Here is a 22,260-nt window from a genome sequence, read left to right on the forward strand (position 1 = left end):
ATTCCTAAAAACACTCCAACTAAGTTTGAAGTAATAACCAACGGGTCCGTCAATTTTTACTTGATTTCGGGTTTAAGAACACAATTTCTAACTCATTATTATTTTCTGTACATCTGAATGGATCAATTATTTATTTGTTTTTCTATGTAGATGATATAATTGTTACTAGCAATACACCACAATTTCTAGAAGATTTCTTCTCAAAAATACCACAACGATTTTCCCTCAAGAATTTGGGAGAATTATCTTAAGTTTTTGGGAATTGAAGTTCTACCACATCCGATGGTTTGTTCTTGAGCCAAAAGAAATATATTAATGATATATTATGTAAGGCTAACATGGATGATGTCAAACCAGTTGCTACTCCTCTTGCAACTCATCCTCCATTGATGTTAGTAGGCAAGTCTTAACAAGATCCCACTAAATATCGTACTCTTGTTGGTAGTCTATAATATCTTAGCCTCACTCGACCGGATGTCGCTTTCTTGGTGAAAAAAATTAGCTCAATATATGCAACGCCCGATGGAAGATCATTGACAAGCATTAAAAAGGCTACTTCAATATCTAAGTGGGACGACTAATATGGGGCAGATTATTCATAAAAAATTTCCATCTACTCTTCAAGCTTTCTCATATGCCAATTGGGCACGTGATAAGGATGATTACATATCAACTACAACCTACATTGTGTATCTTGGCAGAAATCCTATATCATGGACATCAAGAAAGAAAAAGACTCTAGCTCGCTCTTCAATGGAGGCAAAATATCGAGTTGTGGCTAATGCAACTGCTGAAATTCTATGGATTCGTAATCTGTTTCAGGAGCTAGGATTAATACTTTCAACGACTCCTATATATTTGACAACGTTGGTGCTACTTATGTGAGTGTTAACCCAAAATTCCATTTAAAAATGAAGCACCTTGGGTTAGACTATTATTTTGTTCATGAAAATAATGTACAATCGGGAAAACTCCGAGTGTCCTACATATCTATTAATAACCAATTGGCAGATCGATGCTCTAACGAAACCACTCTCACGCACAACTTATACTTCAATGGTTCCCAAAATCGGTCTTTCCACTTGGCCGACCATTTTAAGGGGGCATAATAAGGAATAATCAAGTCAAGGTCAATGCTTGATTTGATCACCAATAAAACTTGCTCATTATATCCAATATTTCCCTTAATACTCTCCTTGATTCTATTAATTTACATGTAAATAATATTCTCAATTATCTTCCCTTAATTCTCTCGTTAATGTTAGGTTGCATTGTATATCTTCTATTACTTTTATTGTAACAATATTACTTATGGTTGTAATTGCATATAAGTTTGGTTTGTTTTTAATGAAAATACAACAATTCTTCTACAATTCTCTATATGATAAGCAAGTATCATCAATGATCAAATCCAGGATTGACTCTGACTTTATTATTCCTTATACTTGCTTTGTTACGGGTAATTTTTTTTTTCTTCTAAATTTAAATGAATATCAATAATAATCGGTATGATATAATACTTTGGAAAAATTGTCAAAAATAATACAAACTTAGAGCGATCCGTTAAAAACAAGTCAAACTTTTAATTATTTCTAAATAATACAAACTTTAAGGGATATATATTTTAAACAAGTTATTTTACCAACAACTTATTAACCGGTTATCTTTTTTAATTATCTTATAAAGTTGTTTAATAGTTTTAAAAAAATAATACAATGTCACGTGTTCCATATAACCTATTCATGAGTTAACTAATTGATTTCAACTTGTTTAAAGCAGATAACCCTCAAAGTTTGTATTATTCAAAAATAATTAAAAGTTTGACTTATTTTTGGCGGATTGCTCAAAGTTTGTATTATTTTTTACAATTTTTTCTAATACTTTCTTATATCTGTCTCTATTTTTTAAGATTCTTGATAATTGATGTGCTCTGTTCAAAGCTCATCTTTCATCATATCCATACAATGAGAACATAAGGAGTGTTTTTTAGTAGATAAATTGTATGTGAGTGATGATGTGATAGTAAATTTTGAACAATGACTTTGGGTAATTTTATTTTGTTTTTTTTTTCTAAATTTAAATGAATATCAATAATATAATATAATACTTTCTAATATTTGTCTCTATTGCTCTGTCTAAGCCATAGCCATTTTTGATATTTTGGTGGTCCAAGGCAAAATGATAATATTTTTGTTGATAAATCATTTGTTTTTATAATTATAAGTATTTAATTAATTTGTTAATTTATGAATTGTTGTTTTAAAGAATACTACAAGAAAGGGGGGTTGAATTGTAGTATGAGAATTTAGCCAAACTTTTTGCGGAATTAAAATTAAGTTAGCTAAAGGAACTGAAAGATTAACTAAAGGAACTAAAGAATGCAAGAGAGATTTTACGTGGAAAACTCCTTGGCCCTAACAAGGAGAAAAACCACGACCACTTGGGATTTTGGGAAAAGAATCTTCACTATAATAGGGCAAATGATCCTATTACAAGCTAACGACTCAAACTCAAGTTCCTCTACGAACTTGAGACCCTGAGGAACAAGTCACCCAACTTGTTACTCTTCTCTTCTCTTTCTCTCTTCTCACTTTTCTGTTCTCTCTTCTCTTTCTCTTCTCTTTCTCTTCTCTTTCTCACTTCTCTTTCTCATACACAAACGTTCACTCGAACTTCCCCATTCCCCAAATTACAACCCGAAAGAAAAACAAACTCTAATATAAGAACATTAAGAACACTCTAATGAACTTGTGTGGAATTGACTCTTGACTCGATTTGAAGCTTGAAAACTTATGTGAGCAAGGGTGAGTTTTTCCAACAGAAATCAATAGCTATTTATAGATCAACAAACGCTTTGGAAAATCCTCTTTGTGCAGCAACACCATTACGCCACTACTCATACCCACTAAGAAGATCATGTCCCTATAATTAAGGAACCATGAACTCCTTAATGTGCAAACCCATGACTGAAGAAGAACATGGGAGAGTAGGCCGCAAGTTTTGGAAAACATGGGAGATTTTATTTAAAAGATATTTTCCGAAATTCAGAAAAAGGAATAAAATAAAATCTTTTTAATTTGAGAAAAAGATAAACGTTTAAATGATAACAGTTTTCCTAAAAACTAGCATGCACATATTTTATCTTTTAGACCAATTCCACACAGATTTTTCGAGTGCAAATTAATATCTTATACTTACATAAATCCTAAAATATATAAATATATTTAGTCTTCATGTTCTCTGATGAAGCTTCTACTCCGAGGCTTCTGTTCCTTGGGAGGAACTTCTCTTCTCTGATGAGGCTTCTTCTCTGAACCTTCCGTTCCTTGAGGGAACCTTCTCTTCTCCAGTCTTCATTTCTGAAGCGCCAGTTCCTGTGAGGGAAATCTTCTATATGGCTAGCTCTGCTTCTGGTCTTCTTGTTCCTCATGGTATTTTTACAAGACACTTCATTCTCATAGTCTTTGTAACTGAGTACACACTTAAACAATCAAGCACTTATTAGTTTGTAAGTAAGTGAGGTTGTGTCATCATCAAAATCATTAAGTCCAACAATATTCCCCCTTTTTGATGATGACAAACAAACCAAACTTACTTACAAGGAAACAGAGATAATCCATTTTATTCCTAAAGAAAGGAAATGCAAAAACAAAATACAATGCAGAATGGAAACTAATGTTTAAGGAAATAAACAATGCATAATGAATAACTTAAGGAAAAACTGAAAAACTTGAAAAAACTTGTATATACATTATACCTGCTTGTAGAGATTAGGCAGCTTGTGAAGATTTCGAACAGAGACCATAGAATGATTAAGTTTCCTTGATAGTTTGCATCCTTTTCCCCCTTTTGGCATTATCAAAAACTAACACACACACGTGTAGTATACCATAACACAGCACCAACTAGTGGTTTAGTGTTAAGAAAAGAAGCATGCATAGAGAGAAAATATTCACAAAGCATATATGCAAAAGAAACATAGATTATAATCATCCAAAACCGATTAAAAACATCGGCCAATGTACCAAATTTGCAAGTTTGCCAAAAGAAATTAAAAAGTGCCCAAAATATTACAGACCAAATTAAAAATTGTTCCCAAAAGCAGATAAAATATAAGTTTTCATCAACATAAAAAGGCTGCAGAGAAAGGTAGGTTAAGAAGCAATGCTCTAGTCATCATCAACAGCAAGATCCTCCAACTTCTTGCTAATTTGAGACACTATGTCCTTCACAGTGGACTGTCTCCCCTGTTCTGAGTTCGTGACCAGTTCCTTCACATCAGCATCTAGAGTGTGTACACTCTTCTTCGGTTCCTCCATCTTTACCTTTGACTGCTCTTGTTCCTTCAGCAATTATTGGAGCATCTCCTTCATCTCCTTCACATCTTCGCTGGGAACCTTAGGTGGGGAACTGAATGCTGCAAAACCTGTACCTGTAGATGCATACTTGCCCGAAATAGGAGAGCTTGTGACTTTCTGCAAATCCTCTTGCACCCCTGACAATGCAAATGGGGGCAGAGTGTTGAGTCACTTAAGGTTTTGAGTGATGACAAACAGCTGACTAGCTGGTTCTTGTTGGTTTTATATCATATCAACTGACATTTTGAACAGGAACAGCTATCCCAAGTACTTGAGGCAATATGAAGTCCTTTTGAATCAAAGCATTCAAGAAATATGTATCAGAATGTTCTATCAAGGAAGGCCGTCAAGACTTGAAGATTATGAAGTCTCTCAGATTAGGATAGTTGATCTTTGTAGTCTTTATAATGTTAAGTGTGCATGGATGTTTGTACGTGAGCTATCTGTATCCCTTACTTAGAATATTTAGTGTTGTAGAGATCAGGAAAAGTTGACCTGATCTCTAGGACACTAACAGGTTAGGAAACAGCTGCTTCGTAGCTTGTTTCATGAACCTGGACATTAGTTCAGTAAATATTTTCTGGAATATATATTTCCTATCCTTAGAGAATATTTACTAAACTAATTGATTCAGTTTATGCAGAGTTGGAGATGAATTATTTCGCATATAACTTAGAATATATTATTCTACCCATTTATGGAAAGTAGAATAATATCTTAGAATATCTCTTATTTACAAAATAAAAGATATTCTATTTACCTAAGTTATGATCTGAAAAGATCACGAAAGAATTCATCTCCCAACCTTATAAAAGCATAAACTCGATCAGAATTTCGAGTGAGCTTTTCTGAAAAAACTTCTCTATCTTTGAAAGCTCGAAATACACTCTAAGGGAAATAGTTAGTTCATCTCTTACAAACTATTTATGCACACAGTAAGAATTGTTTTGTAATTATCTCTTGTAAGCTTTGAGTGGAAGCATTTAGAGGGAAACAAAGGGTTTGTATTGAATCACTAAGAGGTTAGTGATTGGGTAGCATTTACGAGTGTGAGTGCAAGTGCTTGTGAGTTCAAGTGCGAAGTGACACCTAGAGTTAGGTGTGGGGATCACGAGTGTGATCATTTGTAATTGCTTTTGTTTTTCAGAGTTGATTAATAAAAGTAATTAGGGTAGTGGAGGACGTAGGCTCAGAGTTGAGCTGAACCTCGTTAAATCTTTGTGTTGATTATTTATTGAATTTTCTGTTTCCGCTGCAGGACCAGTTCATCACCTGGTCCCCCTACATAAATAGAGAAGAAAATCCAATAATTCTTAACACTGCCCTGTACTCAATTCAACCCCCCCCTTCTTGAGTACCAGCTGCACTTTCAATTGGTATCAGAGCCTCGGCTTCTTGTAAGGGTAACACCTAGAGAAGTAGATCATGAGTACTCAGGAAATGAATGCTATGGGATATGACAACAAGACACCAAAGTTCAATGGGAAGAACTATGCATGGTGGAAGAACAGAATCAAGAACATCATCATTGGCATTGATTATGAATGCTGGTTGGTTGTTAAGAATGGTCCCTTGACCATTGAGAAGTCTGATCCAGAAGGGAAGCTAGTCCCAAAGACTGAAAATGAATACATCTCCACTGATTACAAAAAGCTGGAGAAAAATGCTAAGGCTATGTCGATACTGCAACAGGCCATTGCTGAGAATGAGACAAACAGGATCTCAGCATGCACCACTGCCAAGGAGATCTGGGATACCCTTGAACTTGCCTTTGAGGGTACCAGTGAGGTAAAGAGGTCTAAAATTGATTTACTTATGTCAAAATATGAATCTTTTAATATGTTTAAGGATGAAGATATTAATACTTGTTTTGGTAGATTCATGACTATTGTAAATGATTTAAAATCTCTTGGTAAAAGCTTTACTGATGAAGATCTTGTTAGAAAGATTTTGAGAAGTTTGACAGGTGAATGGACTCCCAAGGTTACAGCCATTTATGAAGCAAAGGATCTTTCAATTCTTTCAGTTGAACAGTTGATAGGTTCCCTCATGACCCATGAAATGCTGGTTGGATCTAAGTCAGAGAAGGTACCAGCAAAAGGAATTGCTCTAAAGGGAACAGTCGAAGATGAGGATGATGAGATAGGAATGATGGCTAGAAGGTTTGAAAGAAGTTTCAGAAACCAGAAGGGAAAATTCATCAAGGGTAAGTTTAATAATGCATCAAATAAAAAATCTAACAACTTCTCTGCAACAGGATGCTTTAAGTGTGGTGAGAAGGGACACCTTGTGAAGAATTGTCCTCAATGGAAGGACAACCAGTCCAAGGAAGCAGACAAGATGGCCTACAAAAAGGCCATGGTTGCTGCTGTCTGGGGAGATACAGACAGTGATGAAGAGGGAGATGATTCAAGTCAGTCAGATGTATGTATGACAGCAATACTGAATCAAAGTTCAGAAGAAGGTACCAGGAACAGCAGAGGAACCAGCTCAGATGTCCACTGCCTCATGGCAAAGAAGCACCCCTTGGATCAACATCAGGTAAACATTGATCAGATCAAAAAGGATATGCTCTTTTATGATAGAGAAAACTTGATGGAATGTGCTAGTAGTGCTTTAGATCAATGTTTAGAACTTGGAATTGCTTATCATGATTTTAAGAGAAAGTTTAAAGAAAAGTCTAAAGAATATGATATTGCTAATTCAAGTTGTGATTTGTTGGAAAGTGTCTGTGCTAACTTGAAGCAGGAAGTGGCTGAACTAGAGATTGCTTTAGATCAAAGCAAACTTGAAATTCAGAGAATAAAATCTGATATGGGTTTGTGTGATGACAGTGATGATGAATGTGAGAAACAGTTTACAAGTTGTGTCATTAACGTGCTTGATTATAGTGATGATGACTTGTACGACTTTGATAGTATAAAATCTAGGGCAAGTGCTCTAAATAGGTCTAAACTGTTAGAAGGATTCAACTTGTTAGTTGATGATGTAGAGAAACTATATAAAGCATATGTCCTAGTTAAGGACAGCAAAAGTATTGGTTCTGAAACTGTTTCTAGTAATATGCATGATGAATGTGAAGCTAAAATTTGTAGCTTGCAGGTTGAGTTAGCCCAGCTTAGAAAGACTAATTCATGTGATTCTGTAGTTTTGCATGATTCAAGTATTTCAAAATTGCAAGCTGAGCTTGAAAGAGCTAAGCTTGACTTTGAGATAGTTGTTGACCAGAATTTATCCCTGCATGAGAAAATGAACTTAAAGGACAGAGAGTTCATAGAATTTAAGAAGAGAATGGATAAAGTCCTCCAATCCCAGAACTCATTGAACCAGTTAACCTTAACTGCTGGAAACAGTGGTAGAAGGGGACTTGGTTATACTGGGAAGGGGAACAGGAGGAACTGGTCTCCCAGAGATACTACATGGTTACAGGAGTATAAGAAAGGTAAGTATGTCTTAGCAAAAGACATGCATGTGTGCTATCATTGTGGCAAGAATGGCCATAAGAAATATGAGTGTAAAGACAGGAAAAGTAGATTGGATAAAAATGAGAAAAATGTTAAACAGATTTGGGTTAGAAAAGACTTGCTTGAATCTGTTGTTGGAAAGGGACCCAAAAAGATTTGGGTTCCTAAAGCTAACGTTTGAATTTTTCCTGTGCAGGCTGAAGTGAGAGACAATACCTACTGGTATTTGGACAGTGGCTGCTCAAGACACATGTCAGGGGATAGGAAACAGTTTCTCTCACTTACAGCTCATGAAGGGGGAAAGGTGACTTTTGGTGATAACAGCAAAGGTACCATTCTTGGAATTGGTAAGGTTGGTAAGTCACTTTCCCATGCTATTAGTGATGTATATTATGTTGATGGTTTACAACATAATCTCTTGAGTATTTCACAATTATGTGATAAAGGTAATAAAGTTGAGTTCAAAGACAACCTTTGTCACATAGTGAATTTGCAAACAAATGAACTTGTCTGCCAGGGATTCAGACATGAAAACGTTTACATTACTTATTTAAACCAAATCCCTGAGAACAAGTCCATCTGTTTGAGTGCTGTTTCTGATAGGGACCAGTGGCTTTGGCACAAAAGGATGGGACATGTCAGCTTTAGACTTCTTAACAAACTCAGGTCTCAAGAATTGGTGATAGGCCTGCCTAACATCAAGTTTGAAGCAGATAGAGTTTGTGAAGAATGTGCTAAAGGGAAACAAGTCAAATCCTTTTTTTAAGCCAAAGAAAACTATCAGTACCAGCAGACCTCTAGAACTTATTCATATTGATTTATGTGGACCCATGAGAGTCCAAAGTAGAAATGGTTCTAGATATGTGTGTGTCATTGTTGATGATTATTCCAGATACACATGGACTCTATTTCTGTCTTCTAAAGATGAAACTTTTGATAAGTTTATTGTATTAGTAAAGCAGGTTCAGAACAAGATCAATCATCAACTGGCTGCCATAAGATCTGATCATGGATCAGAGTTTGATAACTCTAGCTTCATAGAGTTCTGCAGGGAACATGGAGTTTCTCACAATTTCTCTGCCCCAAGAACTCCTCAACAAAATGGAGTAGTTGAGAGGAAGAACAGGACTTTGGAAGAAATGGCAAGAACAATGCTTATTGAGAGTTGTCTCCCCAAGTCTTTTTGGGCAGAAGCTGTAAATACAGCTTGTCACATGTTAAATAGGTTGATGTTAAGGCCTCAAATGAAGAAGACTCCATACGAACTTCTTAGAGGAAGGAAACCAAACATAGCATACTTCAGAACCTTTGGTTGTAAGTGTTATGTGCATAATAATGGTAAGAACAGCTTGGATAAATTTGATCCAAGAAGTGATGAAGCTGTTTTCCTTGGTTATTCTTCTCACAGTAAGGCATATAAAGTATTCAATAAGAAAACTTTGTGTGTTGAAGAAAGTGTTCATGTAGTCTTTGATGAATTTAATATGTGTTGTGAGAATGTGCAGGTTGATGACTTAGATGAGATAGGACTTTTGTATTTTACAGGAGAATCAACTGATGTTTCCTTAGAAAAACCAGGTTCACATACTGGTTCACCAGATGCTGCTGGTGAAGGACTTGGTCACAATGAAGGAGATCCTCAACAAGTAGATACTCATGAGGATGGAGATGAAGGTCCCCAAGTAAATGGAGAAAGCAACACCTCAGGGGGAACAGAAAACTTTCAGGACAAGTTTTCCACCCAGTGAGTTTGCAGATCTGATGCAAAGTGAATTTGAGATGAGCATGATGGGAGAACTAGGATTCTTCCTAGGATTGCAGATCAAGCAAACAGTTGATGGGATCATGATACATCAACAGAAGTATCTAAAGGAACTAATCAAGAAGTATGGATTGCAAGACAGTAAATCATATGCAACTCCAATACCTACAAATGCAAAGCTAGACAGTGATGATAAAGGAGAGAGTGTGGAAGCTACACTGTTTAGAGGTATGATTGGTTCTCTTCTCTACTTGACAGCTAGTAGGCCAGATATAGTGTTTTCTGTGGGATTGTGTGCACGTTTTCAAAGCAATCCCAAAGAATCTCACCTAAAGGCTGTCAAGAGAATACTTAGATACTTAGTAGGAACAGATGATCTGTACTTGTGGTACCCCAAAGGTGGTTCAATTGAACTATTAGGATACACAGATGCAGATTATGCTGGATTCCTAGTAGACAGAAAGAGCACATCTGGTATGGCACATTTCTTAGGTCCCTGCTTGATTTCATGGGGATCAAAGAAACAAAATTCTGTTGCTTTATCCACAGCAGAATCTGAATACATAGCTGCTGCAGCTTGCTGCTCCCAGCTGTTGTGGATAAGAAACCAGTTGAAAGATTTTGGTATTTTCTATGAAAATGTACCTATTTTATGTGATAATACAAGTGCTATTAACATTTCTAAGAATCCTGTGCAGCATTCCAGGACAAAGCATATTGAGATAAGACATCATTTCCTAAGAGATAATGTTGAGAAAGGTCTTGTAGAGCTGAGTTTTTGCAACAGTGAAGAACAAATTGCAGATATCTTCACTAAGCCATTGGGTAAAGAGTCTTTCTACAAGTTTAGAGTCTTGCTGCTCCCAGCTGTTGTGGGTAAAGAGTCTTTCTACAAGTTTTCCCCAATGATTGGCTAATTAAGTATTCTTTAAATGTGTGCGTGCATCATACATTTGCAATCTGTCTATTATCTCAATGTTAATTGCTTATCTCTATGTGAGCAATATTGCAGCTAATCACTTTCAGGATTGAAGGCCATATTGAACAGATAAGCAACTGTTTCAGTAACCCTACCAGCAGAGGAAACAGCAGCAAATACAAACGGATTAATTTTGAAATTAATTTCAAATTAAACCGTGAGAAAATATTTTTTATATTCTTATTTGATTTTAAAATCTTTTAAATATGGCAGTTATTTTCCTCCAACGGCAATTTGTTCTGACAGTTGCAATTATGGGCAGTTGTTCATTTATGGAAGTTATTTCCAAATTAAAATAACTTCCAAATATCTTCTGATCCTCTGATTTTATTTCTGATTGTCTCTATAATTCCTCTTGCTATATATTTGCTTCCCTTTCCTTGCTCCGTGACTATTCATCATTCATCAAAAATTCTCAACTTCTCTCTCTACAAGATCAATTCTTCGAAGCTTAGACAAGCAACAATGGTGAGAAAGGCTGGAACTGGAAGGAAAGAAGGAAGGAAAGGAGGTTCCAAAGCAATTTTGGCTAGTTCCCCCTCGTCAAAATCTCAAGAAACAATCAAGGATGTTCTTATGAACGTCTCTGAGCAGACTCCTTCACAAGCAACACCAGAAATCAACCCCTCTGAAACTGAACCCATCAAGGCCGTTCCCTTGAGACAAACTCCTTCAAACGAGAATGTCTTGAAGGAAAAACCTGCTTCACCATCAAAGACTAAAACTTTAACCCCTTCTCCACAAAAATCCAAATCCAAAAAGGCCCCAAAAGAGAAATCCATCGAAACCCTCACTCAAATAACTGAAACCGTTTCTTCAAACCCCAAATCACCTTCTGAGGGGGAACCTGTTAAAAAGATAGCCAAGAAACTTGAAAAACAGTTAGAGGAACTGGCTGATGAAGGATTGGATGAGGAGAAGGAGGACAAGAAGATGGAAGAGGATCTAGATGTAGTGGTGACCAAGGTGGTTGCTGGTACCACTACTGGTTCTGTAAGGAAAAGGCAGACTAGGGCTGCTTCAAAGGTCATTAAGGGCTCAAAAGAGAAGGAGACTACACCATCTGAGCCTAAGAGAGGAGAGAAAAGGAAAGCAACATCATCTGTTTCCCGTATCTCCAAGGCTGCTAAAGGTAAACAACCTGTTAACCCCAGTACTGGTGCAACTTCTTTAAGTTCTAGGACTGTGTTATCTGGTTGTGGTGTTGAGAATGAATATTTTGATATTCCTGCTTTGAGTCAAGTTAAGGAACTTCTTGAGTTCCAAGGATGGATGTCTCTGTTTAATGATTTAAATGATGCTTTTGTTGGTCCTGTTCGTCAGTTCTTTGTTAATCTGAAGCAAAACATTGATATGTCTGTGGCATCAACTATTTCTGGTAGTATTGTCCATGTTTCTGAGTCTGTTTTATCTGAGTTGCTGGGTATACCTAGAGATGGTTTTGGTAGATATAGCAGTGATGGGTGGCCCCTAATGGGAGGAGTAACACCTGAGGAGGTTACTCAGTTTTTGTTTGGAAAGAAGGAAGAAGCTGGTTCCCCTAGTGACTTTAGGGAGGCAATTATGTTGGTTCTGCACTCCATGTGTTTGAAGGTCTTTCTGCCCAAGGGTCAAGGCAGAGGTACTGTTAGGATCATGGACATGGTCCTGATCTATCTGATCCTGAAAAAGGTTAAGGTTAATCTGCCAGCTCTAATGATGGAGCACATGTTGTACTGCCATGCTTCATCCCACAACTCCCTGCCTTATGGTTCGTTTATCTGCAAAATCATCAAGGAGCAGAATCCCAAGTTTTCTTTTTCTGGTGAGGTGGTGAGTCTTCAGTTGTTCTCCAAGAAAATACTCACTCAAAAGAAGATTGACTACTCTGGAAAGAGGCTGACTTTTGTAGGTCAAGAAAGTAGCCCAAGGGATGCAGGGAACCAGGAGGAAATCACTCCTGAGGATGTGGCAATGCTTCTTGCCAAGTTGGAAAGGCAGGATGAGAGGATCATAAAGTTGGCTACCAGTCTAGTGCAGGCTGAAGAAGAAAGGAAGCTTGATAAGCTTATGAACAACAGGAAATTCCTCACTATTTGCAGGGTGATTGATCACCTGTTGCCCCCAGAGTCTGGGATGAAGTTTGACTCTACACACTGTAGGATCATTGAGACGGATGATGAGGAATCCTCCAGTGAGAGGGGTCCTGATGCTGAAAAAGGAGAGGGTTCTGAAGAAGAGGAAAATGAATCTGATGAGGAAGAAGAAGAAGAGACAGAGGAAAAGGAGAAGAAGGAAGAAGAAAAGACAGCTGAGGAAGGTTCTGACTTCGAGGAGGAGATCAACCCAGAGGATGAAGAAGAGGATGAAGATGATGATGAATGATCACTTCAGTCTCCCCCTCCCCTTCCATTAACTGCCATAATATTTGTTGTTCCCCCACACTGCTAGACTGTTTTTCATGCAGTGTGGTTTCTATTATGTTTCTAACCTTCTGGTGTGTAATCCTGAACAGTTTTAAGCTTTTTCTGTTTTATGTGATTGAATAACCTGTTTGTGCTAACCTGCAGCATTGAGATTGATCAGTGGTTGAAACTACTGATTTTTGGCTTCCTTGCGATATTTTGGTGTGCAATTCTATTTTTTGAATGCTTTTTAATGATGCCAAAAGGGGGAAAAGCAGGTTGAAGTTTCTGAAAAGGCCTTGTTAGACAATTAGATTGAGTCTTTTATTTCCTTGAGTCAGTTAATCACAAAAACAAGTTAAAATAGAGGGAACAGTTAGATTAACTAACTGTTTCAGTGTCTTTTTCCAAAAATCCAAAAACAAGTTGTTTCTTTTAAATAAAGATGGCTATCCTGGTCAGTCATCAGTGTCATAAGTCTTTTACACAAGATATCCCTTGTGTAGAAAGTCTAGTAGAAAGTCTTGTCTTCTTAAGTGTAGATTAGAACTTTCTTTACTTTGCTGTTTCTCACTAACGTGCAGGTGCAGGAAACTTCAAAGTGTTTGTCATCATCAAAAAGGGGGAATTTGTTGAGTCACTTAAGGTTTTGAGTGATGACAAACAGCTGACTAGCTGGTTCTTGTTGGTTTTATATCATATCAACTGACATTTTGAACAGGAACAGCTATCCCAAGTACTTGAGGCAATATGAAGTCCTTTTGAATCAAAGCATTCAAGAAATATGTATCAGAATGTTCTATCAAGGAAGGCCGTCAAGACTTGAAGATTATGAAGTCTCTCAGATTAGGATAGTTGATCTTTGTAGTCTTTATAATGTTAAGTGTGCATGGATGTTTGTACGTGAGCTATCTGTATCCCTTACTTAGAATATTTAGTGTTGTAGAGATCAGGAAAAGTTGACCTGATCTCTAGGACACTAACAGGTTAGGAAACAGCTGCTTCGTAGCTTGTTTCATGAACCTGGACATTAGTTCAGTAAATATTTTCTGGAATATATATTTCCTATCCTTAGAGAATATTTACTAAACTAATTGATTCAGTTTATGCAGAGTTGGAGATGAATTATTTCGCATATAACTTAGAATATATTATTCTACCCATTTATGGAAAGTAGAATAATATCTTAGAATATCTCTTATTTACAAAATAAAAGATATTCTATTTACCTAAGTTATGATCTGAAAAGATCACGAAAGAATTCATCTCCCAACCTTATAAAAGCATAAACTCGATCAGAATTTCGAGTGAGCTTTTCTGAAAAAACTTCTCTATCTTTGAAAGCTCGAAATACACTCTAAGGGAAATAGTTAGTTCATCTCTTACAAACTATTTATGCACACAGTAAGAATTGTTTTGTAATTATCTCTTGTAAGCTTTGAGTGGAAGCATTTAAAGGGAAACAAAGGGTTTGTATTGAATCACTAAGAGGTTAGTGATTGGGTAGCATTTACGAGTGTGAGTGCAAGTGCTTGTGAGTTCAAGTGCGAAGTGACACCTAGAGTTAGGTGTGGGGATCACGAGTGTGATCATTTGTAATTGCTTTTGTTTTTCAGAGTTGATTAATAAAAGTAATTAGGGTAGTGGAGGACGTAGGCTCAGAGTTGAGCTGAACCTCGTTAAATCTTTGTGTTGATTATTTATTGAATTTTCTGTTTCCGCTGCAGGACCAGTTCATCACCTGGTCCCCCTACATAAATAGAGAAGAAAATCCAATAATTCTTAACACTGCCCTGTACTCAATTCAACCCCCCCCCTTCTTGAGTACCAGCTGCACTTTCACAGAGGTCTCCTTTTTCTTCATCAACCTCAAGCTCTTCCTTTTCTTCTTTCCCCCTGTCTCAATGACCTCTTCCATCTGCTTTTCCTCTTCCTCCTCTTGTTCCTGAATTTCCTGAACAACTCCCTCAACCACAGCAGCAACCCTTTCATCTTCCCCCTCAGATGGTGCACTCACTTCCTTAGGTCTTTTCTCCTTTTCCTCCTGCGCGGCTTCAAAACACCCATCTACAACCCTCAACTTGTGGTTTTCAAGGAATATAGGTTGTATGTACTCAGTGTTTTTAAGTGGCAGAGGTTCAACATCAGTCAAGGAGATACCAAAGCTTTCAAATACATAGGTGAGTAAGTTACCATATCCCACCTTCCATCCCTTAGGAACACAGTGGGAAAGGTGTTGGATCATGATGGAGGGAAAGTTGATTTGGATCTTTTTGGCTAGGCAATAGATTAGGATAGAATCAAGCTTGTTGGCACTGTCTCTCTTTTGAGAACGAGGGATTATGTCATTGAACACAAATTTTAACAGGATTTTATCGAGAGGGGTTAGGTTATTGTGGTTTATGTAGGTTTCCTCAGGGTCACCACCTAAATACTCCACTATTTCATCAATATTGGCATCAGGAAGAGGGTTCCTTATCACATTATTTTTGAAGTAAATATCATAACCAGTATTGGGCACATCAAACAACTCAGCCAAATACATAGCATCAAACTCAATATCCTTCTTAAGTACACAACAACGAATTACACCTTTAGAGTACTTAAAGCTTTTACAGAAATCCTTCATAGCATCAATATATAGACTCCGATTAAAACATTCACTCAACAAATTCACCCAATTTTGAGCTTCAAACAAATCTAGCAATTCATAGAGCTTAACAGATCTACATCAAGGCAAATTAAGTGTCAAACCTGTCACAAAGTGGTCACTGATCTTCTCCAGCCTCTTCATGGAAGCAGGCTTGTCTCGATAGTTGACACCCATCTCCGGAATGTTCTCGATTTCTTCTTGCATGTCTTCAGCTTTCCTTTTGCGAGAAGTGCTAGAATCCGTGGGAGATTCATGCTTGGAGGCTTCAGGATTTTGTGTTTCCGGGATGATTTCCATGGTGATGTCTTGGGTAGGGTTTGTGTTTGTTTCGGCTTCAATTTGGGTTTTTGGTGAGACAGACATTGGAGAGTAATTTTGATCGGAATGATGAGAGAGAAGGTAATTTTTGTGTGGAGTGAGTTTCGAGGAGGCTGTCATTGCTTTAATGGTGGAGGTAAATTGTTGAAGTGAGGTGTCGCTTGGGAGGTTAAGAGAATTTAGTTGATTTGACACTTATATTTATTGCTTAGGGAAACGCAAACCGTGTTTCAAGAGAGTAGTGTAAGTGGGCTACTTTTTGAATAAAAGATAATGATGAAATTAGATGCATTCATCCGAATTTTGTGTTTAGATAAAAAGAATTTTGAATTTTGAAAGATAGATAAACTGTAGACACCCAAATAAGTCTCCCCAAAACCAAACCCAGTGATGAGTACCTTTCACATCGAATCATAATCGAATGAAACAAAAGTGTGGAAAGGTCTAGTGTTGCGGAAAGTTTTAATTTCTTTTCTTTTCTCTCTGTTTTTGAAAACTTATTTTAAGAAAACAGCCAATCCAGTTTGGTTGGTCCATGATATAGGTCCAATAGTAGTGTAGTTGGATTGGGCTTGCAAAGACCTTTCCAACGATATATTATAGGCCCAATTCCGATGAATATTGAGGAAGTTATGGCCAATTTACTAAACTGGGCCCGGTTTGAGCTTTATGTACGGCCCAATGATCTAGGGGAGGGCCTAATATGATTTATCATTCCTAATGCAATTAGGAATGGTTTTAGTCTTCTAGAATCTTCTAGAAGGTTCTTTTCATTCCTAATTCAATTAGCATTGATAAGTTGACTTTGTTGACTTTTCAGAGTTTTAATCAAAATCAAATAGCATTTTCGAAGAAATTATATTATTTTATCCTCCAGTACGGGAAACTTATCGGATTTTCGAAAACGCGTTAAAATCAAGACTGGCGTCCAACCCCAGGCCTTGGCGCCTGGAACCAGGCTTGGCGCCAGACGCTAGCCATTGGTGCCTGGCGCCAGCTCTATTTCCTGAGCGTTAGACTCTGTTTTGTTAAATTATCCTTTTTGGCTGATTTTCTCTATAAATATCGTATCAGAAATTTCATTTTGATTCACCTACAATCATTCGTCATCTACATCTATCATTCACAAGTTTTAATTAACATTCATCTTTCTTTCTTACTTTGTTTTCATACAAAATTCCGCATTCACAAGATCTAGAAACACCTAGCCATATTCGAAGTTGCCTTCGCCCTAGACGTGAAAGGTTTAATTTCTGAGGGTTTGGTCCCAAATCTCTATTTCAATTATTTAATTTAATTGTTTTGTTTTATTATTTTCCTTGAAGTTACTAACGTGTGTATTTTGTTATTAGAAAGAGGTACAAAGCATCAAAGTAAGTACTTTAATTGATTAATTGATATTATGATGTAGATATCATGTTTATATTGTTATTATGATATTCCTAGTATCATGTCTAGGGTAATTTTAATATTAAATATGATTGTTACGATGCTTCCTATATTCTTCCTAATATTTATGATTGTTAGTATCATGTTAGGGTTAAAGATTTGATTTTTATTGCTTAGTGACATGCTAGGGTTTGTTATTAATCTTGTTAGTATCATGCCTAGGATCTTGCTATGTTTGTTATGCTTTAATATTAACATGATTATTATTATGGTTAATATGATTGTTATTATGATGATTGTTTCATTGTTATAATTTTATTGTCATGATTATTATTTTATGATTATGTTGCTTGATTTATATTGTTATTGCTTGATCACACCATTTTATTGCATGTTTAAAGGGAATTGGTACTTGTAATCACGCTTAATAAGATAATTAATAATCTTGTTTAGGTTGATGTGATTATAATTTCAAGTGATCGCCAATAATAGATTTATTTGTGCATTAATATTCAACCAACATAGATTAAACAGGTTTAGGGTAATCCTATTGATTGTATGTTAATCAGAAAGCGCACATGAATACGATCAGAAAAAGTAGAGGCCTATTATTAGGGCAGGTTCAATCTCTTTTAGGTTGGATTTGTACCTTCATCCCCGAACCCTTATTTGGTTCTAGACCTTATGGAGTTGACGATCTCTTGGATCGTTAAGGGGTGTAACCTTCACCTCGTGAACGGTTTACAAGTTCCTAAAAAAAACTTGTTGGCGACTCTTTTGCTCTATCTTCTTCCCTTTTGGACGCCACCGTACTTTAGTGTATGGTCATAGTGGGGTTCAAGCTAGTGGGATTTTAAAGGCTTGAAATTATTCCCTACATAAACACAACAATTTTATCTTTTGAATATTATCAATAAAGAACACTTGCAAATGCAACTTGATACACGGAACAAATCAACAAGACTCATGCAACCAATTTCGGACTTTTCATATTCTATGACTCTCAAATTTACATGCCCTTAGTAAACATTACTCCTACTCACAACCTGTCTTAACTATGTAATTAAACATATAACACTTGTGCACAGTATACAATAGTTTAAGCACGTCAGTTTGAGTTTCATACCTGAGGGAACTTGATGCATTTTTCTCAGTATAACTTAATCATCCCAAGTTCCATTCTCATCTTCTCATGCCTTTCTCTATTCAAGGGTTTAGTCAATATATCTGCGATTTGATTGTCAGTTTGGCAGAAATCTAATTTAATTAAACCCTTTTCAACATTATCCTTAAGGAAATGATGCCTTATATGAATATGCTTAACTCTTGAATGATGGACTGGATCTTTAGATATACAAATTGCACTAGTGTTATCACAATAGATAGTAATGCAATTAAATTTAATACCAAAGTCACGCAACTGTTGTTTAATCCAGAGGACTTGAGAGCAACAAGCAGCTGCTGCTACATACTCAGCCTCTGCAGTAGACAATGCAACAGTATTTTGTTTCTTGGAACCCCAAGAAACTAGACAAGAGCCAAGGAACTGAACCATACCTGAGGTGCTTTTCCTATTTACTAGGTCACCTGCATAGTCAGCATCTGTGGATCCTCTAAGCATAAAGTCATCACTTCTAGGATAGAACAAACACAGGTCATCTGTTCCTTTGAGGTATCTCAGAGTTCTCTTAACAGCCGTTAGATGTGATTCTTTAGGGTTAGAATGAAATCTAGCACACAATCCAACACTAAAAGAAATGTCAGGCCTACTGGCTGTTAGATATAGCAATGAACCAATCATACCTCTGTAAGTGGTTTGATCCACACTTGTTCCTTGTGGATCCTCATCAAGTCTTGTTGCTGTTCCCATAGGTGTATGATTTGTCTTGGCATTCTCCATGTTGTACTTCTTCAGAAGTTCCTTGACATACTTCTGTTGGTGAATCATTATTCCTTCAGCTGTTTGCTTTATTTGAAGTCCAAGGAAGAAATTTAATTCACCCATCATGCTCATCTCAAATTCACCACCCATTAGCTCAGCAAAGTATTTGCACAAATCATTGTTAGTAGCACCAAATATAATATCATCTACATAGATCTATACAACTAACAAATCAGTTCCTCGAGATTTAAGAAAAAGAGTTTTGTCTACTTTTCCTCTTTTGAAATCATTTTTCAGTAGGAACTTTGAAAGCCTTTCATACCAGGCTCTTGGAGCTTGTTTAAGCCCATAGAGAGCTTTATCAAGCTTAAAAACATGATTTGGAAATTTAGGATTTTCGAAACCTAGAGGTTGTTCAACAAACACCTCCTCATTTAAGAAACCATTTAGAAAAGCACATTTCACATCCATTTGATAGAGTTTCAAAACCCATAAAAGAAGCAAAAGCTACTAGGATTCTAATAGCTTCTAATCTAGCTACAGGAGCAAAGGTTTCATCGAAATCAATACCTTCCTGTTGGTTGTAGCCTTTCACAACCAATCTAGCCTTGTTTCATACAATGGTGCCATGTTCATCAAGCTTGTTCTTGAATACCCATTTGAGCCCAATTACTTTATTTCCCTCAGGCTTTGGCTCAAGGTGCCAGACTTTGTTCCTTTCGAACTCATTTAGTTCCTCTTGCATGGCAACTATCCAATCAGCATCTCCCAAGGCTTCTTGATGATTTCTTGGCTCTAGAATGGAAAGAAATGCATGGAATGCGCAGTAGTTCCTCATTTGTGATCTTGTTTGAGTTCCTTTTCCTATATCACTGATAATTAGATCAGTTGGATGGGAACCTCGATACCTGAATAGCCTGGGTTGAAATTCCTTTGCTAGAACTCCAATTTGAGGAGCTTCTGGTTCTGTTCCTTCTGCTTCTTCTGCTTGTTCCTCATTCACCTGTTCATCTGGTTGAGGAACCTTTCCATTTTCTTGATGTTCCTCTTCTGGAGCAGGCTGCTTTTCTTTGGTTTGCTTTTGAGTCTCTTCTTCATCCCTGTCTCTTATCAATCCAATTTCAAAATCATTATCATCTTCTAGTTCCTGCACACTCACAAATTGGTTAACTTCATCAAAGATTATATGAATGCTTTCCTCAACACACATTGAGCTTTTATTGTAAACTCTATAAGCTTTGCTATCAGAGGCATATCCTAGAAATATGGCCTCTTCACTTCTTTCATCAAATTTCCCTAGGTTTTTCTTACCATTGTTATGTACAAAGCACTTACAACCAAAGGCTCTAAGATGAGATATGTTTGGCTTCCTTCCCCTGAAAAGTTCATAGGGAGTCTTGTTGATGATACTTCTGATTGTTACCCTGTTAAGGATGAAACATGCTGTATTCACGGCTTCAGCCCAGAAGTTCCTTGGCAATCCACTTGCAATCAGCATTGTTCTAGCCATTTCCTCAAGGGTTCGATTTTTCCTTTCTACAACTTCATTCTGTTGGGGAGTCCTTGGAGCTGAGAAGTTATGATTCATGCCATTTTCCTTGCAAAACTCATCGAATCTTGAGTTCTCAAATTCAGTTCCGTGATCTGATCTGAGATGGACTATGGAGTGACCACTGATTTTTTGTATTTTCTTGGCAAAAGCAACAAACTCGTTAAAAGTTTCATCTTTACTAGCAAGAAAAATAACCCAAGTGAATCTAGAATAATCATCAACAATAACCAAAACATATTTCTTGCCACTCCTGCTTTGAATTCTCATGGGACCACACAAATCCATATGGATTAATTCCAAAGGCTTTGTAGTGCTTACCATTTTCTTCAATTTAAAAGATGAGCGAACATGCTTGCCTTTCACACATGCATCACCAACTTTGTTCTGTAGGAACTTGATAATAGGAAGTCCTACAACCAAGTTCCTTGACCTTAGCTTGTCCAGTAATGAAAAGCTAGCATGTCCAAAACGTTTATGCCATAGCAGGGGATCATCTTCAACAACACTCAGACATGTAAGGTTGTTTCTTGGGATTTTGTTGAGGTCAATTGTATAAGTGTTCCCTCTTCTTGTTCCTTCTAGAACAACCTTTCCTGACTTGTTGTTGATGATGTTGCAAGAATCAGAAGTAAAACTTACAGAGTTTCCTTTATCACAGAATTGTGATATACTGAGCAAATTGTGCATTAAGCCCTCGACCGGGAACACATTGTCAATGGAATGAGATTTAGATCTTCCAATTTTGCCTTTTCCAATGATCTCGCCCTTCTTATTATCCCCAAAGGTTACTGTTCCTCCAGGGTAGTCTTCTAGTGAGAGGAATTTTGATTTATCACCTGTCATGTGCTTTGATCAACCGCTGTCGAGATACCACGAGTTGTTCCCCCTCACTAGGACCTGCAAGAAAACTAAGCATTAGGATCAGGAACCCAGGTTTCCTTGGGTTCCTTAGACGTGGATGCAATATCAGTTTTCTTGACCCACACTTGTTTTACATTTCTTTTATCAGCTTCTTCTCTTATCCTACATTGTCCATAGAGATGTCCAGTCTTACCACAAAAAGTGCATATCTTCATGCTAGGAAGCTCAACATATTTCTTTTGCTTACCTTTCTTCTTGGTCATATAACCAAGGCCTTCAGTTCTTTTTTCTTGAGCTTCAGCTATCCACTTAGGTATGACTTTTGGGTCAATACTTCTATCCTTTCTAGCATTCAGTTCCGATTCAAGTTGATCCTTTTGGGTTTTTAAAGTGGAAAGCTCATTTTTCAAATTTTCAAAATCAACATTGAATTTAAGCAACTGATCGCTTGAGGAACTTCTAGAACAGATATCAGAATTCATAATCTTATACTGAGTTAGTTCAACATTCAGAAGAATACTTTCATTCTTAATTCTATCATCTATCTCAGTTATGTGTTTGTATTTAAAATCAAGTTCTCTTAGTTTGCTTTGAGACTTGGCATAGGCTGTTTCCAACCAAGCACCATGTTCTTTGCAAACCTTAAGAGCTTTTTCAC

The sequence above is a fragment of the Chenopodium album genome, chromosome 5 (genome assembly GCF_948465745.1).
Source record: "Chenopodium album chromosome 5, dcCheAlbu1.1, whole genome shotgun sequence".
Lineage (NCBI taxonomy): Eukaryota > Viridiplantae > Streptophyta > Magnoliopsida > Caryophyllales > Amaranthaceae > Chenopodium > Chenopodium album.